This window comes from Panthera leo, chromosome A1 (genome assembly GCF_018350215.1).
Source record: "Panthera leo isolate Ple1 chromosome A1, P.leo_Ple1_pat1.1, whole genome shotgun sequence".
Lineage (NCBI taxonomy): Eukaryota > Metazoa > Chordata > Mammalia > Carnivora > Felidae > Panthera > Panthera leo.
In genome coordinates, this window is record NC_056679.1 from 54,424,689 (window position 1) to 54,430,988 (window position 6,300).

The window sequence follows — 6,300 nt, forward strand, 5'->3', positions numbered from 1 at the left end:
ATGCTAGTGTTAAATCACCATCACATAAAATGAAGGTTACATGAAGCAGTAAAATGTTATGAATTATCAAGATCATTCATTGATCTTGATAGGAAGTAATGCTTTCCTTATTCTAATCAAGACATACTTGTGCACACGTTTATGGCTCATTGTGAGGACTTACACATGAACAGAGGTGACATGAGAAGGCCTGACAGAGAGTAAAAGCTTGGACATAGTTTTAATTTGCCACAATTTGAATTCATTCCCCAAGCCATATACCTGCGCATTAGGAAAAAGTGGAAGACTTATTGACTGAAGGTGTTTCAGACCAACTGCTGACCAACCATTTGGTTACCTCCAAGCATGATAATCCAGGTACAACTCTTAGGATTCTAGCCTTAAAAATACAATGAGAAAAACAAAACAGACCAAACAAATGAAAAACACCAAAAAACATAAAGAAAGAAAGAAAGAGAGAGAGAGAGAGAGAGACTGAGTGAGTATGAGTTCAGGGTTGCATACTTTGGTATAGGTATATACCACAAAATTAGGCCAGGTAAACCACTAAACAAGAAAAAACAACAATGACAACCTCTGACATGGTGAATCTGTGTTCAGAGTTGCTAGAATATAATACTGAAAATGTGTTTTTCAACCCACAATTATAAAATATGCAAAGAAGTAAGAAAGCATGACTCATGAGAAAGCAGTCAATAGAAACTTCCATGAAAGGACCACAATGCTGGTCTTAGCAGAAAAAGCCTTCAGTGTAGCTATATATATTCAAAGATCTAAAGGAAACCATATTTAAGAATTAGTCACTTAGGGGCACCTGGGTGGCCTAGTCGGTTAAGCGTCTGACTCTTGATATGAGCTCAGGTCATGATCTCATGGTTCATGAGATCAAGTCATACGTCGGACTCTGCACTGACAGCTTGGAACCTGTTTGGGATTCTCTCTCCCTCTCTTTCTGCCCCTCCTCCACTCTCATTCATTCTCTCAATAAATAAACAAACATTTTTTAAAAGACTCAATTAGAAGACATATCAATTAATATATCAAGTGAAGGAAAAAAACAAAAGAACTTTTTTTTAAAAAAGGAGTGTTAGAGGAAAACAGGGACACTTTATAATCACCTGGCACATGTCAACAAATCAAGATGATAAAACAAGTATTAATCTATCATGTCTAACAATAAGCCGCAAAATATATGAAGCAAAAACAAAATTTAAGCAAGAAACAGATAAACATTCATAGTTGGAGATCTGAATACATTTTACTCAATTTATGCTACTGAAAAAATTATTACTCAAGCTCCATTAATCTGACCTAACTGAAATCATAACAACCTTCTCCCCAACAATAACACAATGCATAGGATTTTTCGCAATGCATCTACGTTATCCAAGATAGACCATGTGTTCACCTGCAATATGTTTAAAAGAACTGAAATCATTTAAGATGTTTTAAAAATGAAAGGAATTTAGAAATTAACAACAAATCAATATGGGAAGTCCATTAATGTTGGGATCAACAAACATGTTGAACAAATAAGAAATCACAGGAGAAATCAGAAAATTTTTTGAGCTAAATAAAAGAAAAACAAACATATCCAAATTTATGGAATGTAGCTATAAAAGTCTTTACCTGAAATGTGTATCTTCAAACATACACATCATCTCTTAGAAATATAGACCCCATAATCTCTACCAAATATTAACAACATAAATACAACAAAATATTTTTAAAAAGACTAAATTCACAGCCAATTTGGAATTACTCCAGCAATGATATGTTCATGTGACATTTGAAAATCAATCAGTGTCAGTCTGGGACTAGAGTGAGCTGAGTGCAGAGCTAAGCATGGTGATTTTGAAGAAGTACCAAATCTTTCATGACCCAAGAGTAATCTCAAAGTTTGTGCCCAAGTGCTCCATCTAACTCACCCCAGCCTCTGCTCTGATCATTATTTTATATTTTATTAATAGAATAAAGAACAAACCCACATGATCATCCTGATAGATGTGAGACAAGGACTGGAGAAAATCCAACACCACATTAAAAAAAAATTATTGGAGTGCCTGGATGGCTCAATGGTTAAGCGCCCTACTTGATTTTGGCTCAGGTAATGATCTCACTGTGAGTTTGAGCCATGCTTTGGGCTCTTGCGCTGATAGAACGGAGCCTGCTTGGGATTCTCTCTCCATCTCTCTCTGCCCCTCCCCTCTTCACATTCTCTCTCCAAAACTAAATAAATAAACTTAAAAAAAAATTGTCAGCAATCTAAGAATAGAAGGAAACTTACTCAACAATCCAAGCTGAAAAAGGGCATCTATAAAAATCCCACAGCTAAAATCATACAAAAACATTCTACTAGAATTGTAATTCAGTTTAGCAAGGCTACAGATCACAATATCAATATATAAAAAGCAATCATAATTTTTTTATACTATCAACAATCAGAAACTGAAATTCAAAACAATACCATTTATTATAGCATTGCAAATATTCAATGCTTGACATGATTCTGACAGAAAGATAACCAAGGACCTGTACACTAAAACTAGGAAACATTCTTGAGAGAATTTAAACAATTAATATTGTTAAGATATCAATTTTCCTAAAATGACCTAAAGATTCAATGCATTACAAATAATAGTTTTATTTATTTGGTTTTTTATTTTGTTAACAGGTTGATTAAAAAACCCACATGGAAATGCAAAAGAACTAGAGTAGTCAAAATAACTTTGTGAAAGAACAAAGTCAGATGACTGGCAGTATTTGATTTCCATTTTAACCTCTGATCTTGGAATATCAACTATACTTCTTTATATATATATATATATATATGTATATATATATATATATATATATATATACACACACACACACATTCTTGGACAACCACTAACATATATATAGTATATAGTATATATTGGTGGTTGTCTGAGAATGTATATATATATATATACGTGTGTGTATATATATGTATATATATACACACACGTATATATACACATGTGTGTGTGTGTGTGTGTGTGTGTATATATATATACACATGTATATATATACATGTATGTATATATTAGTGGTTGTCCGAGAATTTTCAATATATATTTACAACTAACCAATGTCCACTTTCAAATAACACTATACCATTTCATGAGTAATGCAGATACCTTGTAATAGAGTATTCTCAATTCCTCCCTCCACTCCTTAGAAGACTGCCATCATTAATTTCATTATACATTACAATCACCTAATATATTTTTACCATTATTTGAAAAGTTATCTATTACAATAAAAATAGGAAAAATAACAGCTTTAATTTTGTCTTCATTTACCTCTTTTGTGACAATCTTCCTTATCTTATATGGATCTGTGTTTCTGACCTATGTATTCTTCCTTCTCCCTAAAGAACTGTTAACATTTACTGGAGGATAGGTCTGGTGGTGATGAATTCCTTTAGATTCTGGTTGTCTGAAAAAGTCTTTATTTCCCTTTCACTGTACAAATAATTTAGGTATAAAAAGAATTTTAAGTTGGTGGGTTGTTGGGGGGGGGTTGTTTGTTTTTAATTCTATATTTAAATATTGCAGTTTTCATTCTGTCCTTGCAGTATGGTTTCTAATAAAAAGTCTATCACAATTCTTATCCATTTCCTCTTTAAGGAATGCTATTTTTTAAATCGGGTTTAAGATTTTCTTCATATCCATTGTTTTCTGCAGTTTGAATATGAAGTGTGTCTATGTATATTTCTTTGGATATCTATCCTGCTTAGTGTTCTCTGAGCTTCTTGAATCTATAGTTTGAATCTGCCATTCATTTTGGAATGTTCTCTGACATCATTATTCAAATATTTCTTCAGCAACATTTTGTCTTTCTTCTCCTTTTGATATGCCAATTATGTATGCTATATCTTGAGAAATTATTTCATGGTTCTTGAATACACTCTTCTGCTTTACATTCTCTTTTCTTGTTGCATTTCAGATGGGGTGTTTGTATGGACATATTTTCAAGCTCATTGATTCTTACCATGGCCATTTCAAGTCTGCTGATAAGCCCATCAAAGACATTTTTTTTATTTGTGTGAAAGCATTTTTGGTTTATTGTGTTTCATTTTAGTTCTTTTTTGGAGTTACCATCTCTTTACTTATAGTAGCCATCTGCCCTGCTTGCTGTCTACTTTTACTGATAGCAATTCTACCATATTAAGTCATAGTGATTTTAATTTTCCTATCGGGTGATGCAATCTCTGTGTCATAGCTGAGTCTGGTTTGCTACTTGTTTTGTCTTCTCAAACTGTATTTTTTCTTACCTTTTTAACATGCCTTATAGCTATTGTTGAAAACTGGACATATGAATTAAGAAAGAGTAACCAAAATGATTTTGATGTGAGATTCATGTTAATCTGGCAAGAAGTTGGGCCATGTTTAATATTTGCTATAGTAATAGCTGTTAAGTTTCAGATTTCTCTAGTGTCCTTTTTTTTTTTTTTTTGTCTCCCTTGATATTTTTGGGTATTTCTAAAAACTCCTTAAATACAGCCTGTGCCTGTGGCTCTTTTAGCCACAATTATATATTGAATTATAATTCAATGTTATTATTCTGGAGCCCTGTTGATGTGATGGTAAATTGTAGGTAATGGGTAACAATTTGTAATCTTATTATTAAATCTCAGTGTTTTAGTAGAACTTTGTTCCTGGCTTGATCTGCCAAATGTTTCCTAGCTTTCTGCTTCCTCTTGCCTTATTTGAAACAGTTTGGCTAAGTAAACCTGCAGTTGTAAAACTGTCCTCCCTCCAGGTGGGATAAGGCTCCAATAAAGTCTTTTTCCCAGCAGGGTAGGCCTTTGTTTGGTAGAATTATCTAGATGTATTTCAAAATGGTTACATTTCTCTGCCATGCCAGGAATATGAGATCTTTCTTGTCTCTTCACTATTAAAATTTAGTGGGTTCCTGAGGGTGAAACCCACAAAATTATGGAGGCCCATCTAATACTGTAGCTGCCAGCAGTCTCCCCATCTCATGCTAATCAACCCTCAGCCTTCAGCAATTCACCAAAGTTACCACTTAAGTTGTCCTACCAGTTGTTGACTCTAGTAGCTTCTGTTCTAGGTAAGCGTATCTCTGATGTAATTCTCTAGATCTGGCAATCTCTCCAGAATTTGGAGTGGTAATTTGCCATGGGAATCACAAATTCCTGATGAGTCCAAGAAAGTCACTGAATTTCAAGTTATTCAACTTATTTTCTTGGTGTAAGTTCAGGAGTGATAATATCCAAGTTCTTGTCAGGTTGTGATAAGACATGAAGCCGTAGATGAGTTTTTTAATAAAAAATAAATGTTTTATTTTTCAACTATTTTTTTATATTTTAGTATGAAATGCTTTACAGATTTTCATGTCATCTTGTGCAGGGGCTATGCTAATCTTCTCTATGTTGTTTCAACTTTAGTATATGGGTTGCTGAAGCGAGCACTTGCTTTTTATTTTATATAACTATGCTGTTTGGGTGATCTGAGTTTAATGAGCCATTTGTAGTTGACTTTTTTTTATTTTTTAATGTTTATTTATTTTTTTGAGAGAGACAGTGTGAGCAGGAGAGGGGCAGAGAGAGAGGGAGACACAGAATCCAAAGCAGGCTCCAGGCTCCAAGCTGTCAGCACAGAGCCTGACTCAGGTCTTGAACTCATGAACTGAGAGATCATGACCTGAGCTGAAGTCACATGCTAAACTGACTGAGCCACCAAGGCACCCCACTTACACTTGGCTTTATTTGATGAATGGGTGAGGGGTCAGAGGAGGAATTTTCTGTGTTGCAAAAGTAGAGAAAAGAAGAAGGGAGGCTCATCAGATGAACAATTGGCTAAGATAGACTGAGGGGCTGATGGACTTATTTTTTGAAGGAGAAACACTGAGGATGCAATTGGACATGCTCAGATTCAAAACCAAAGATGTGTAAAAAAGAGAAAATGAGGGGGTGATCTCCCTAGTTCTTTCAGTCCTGTAGAGTCATTCTAGCATCTGAGGGAGATTTGGGATCATAAAAGACTGCACCTTCTGCATTGATTCCATTTTCAGCAGAAATAGTGACAGAAGCAAAGTGCATTTACGTAGATTTTTATTGGAATTCATCAATAATACAGTCAGTAAAGGGGAGGAGAAAATAGCCATGGCAAAGTGATTACTGTTTCCAGATTTGGGTTTTTTTTGCATACATGGAAAATCTCCATTGACTGGAGATTAACATAAATAGATGAATCAATGTGGGACTGATTTCCCATAACAGTAAATGAGCAGAGAGACAATAATATTTGT

General features: G+C 34.2%; 1 non-coding gene across 1 annotated transcript; it reads right to left on the reverse strand.

The window, feature by feature from the left end:
• Positions 1 to 5,355: 5,355 nt before the first annotated feature.
• On the reverse strand, positions 5,356 to 5,461 carry LOC122202659. Its single transcript, XR_006194784.1, has one exon. It is a non-coding gene; the product is annotated as a U6 spliceosomal RNA (small nuclear RNA).
• Between the last annotated feature and the right edge of the window lie 839 nt (positions 5,462 to 6,300).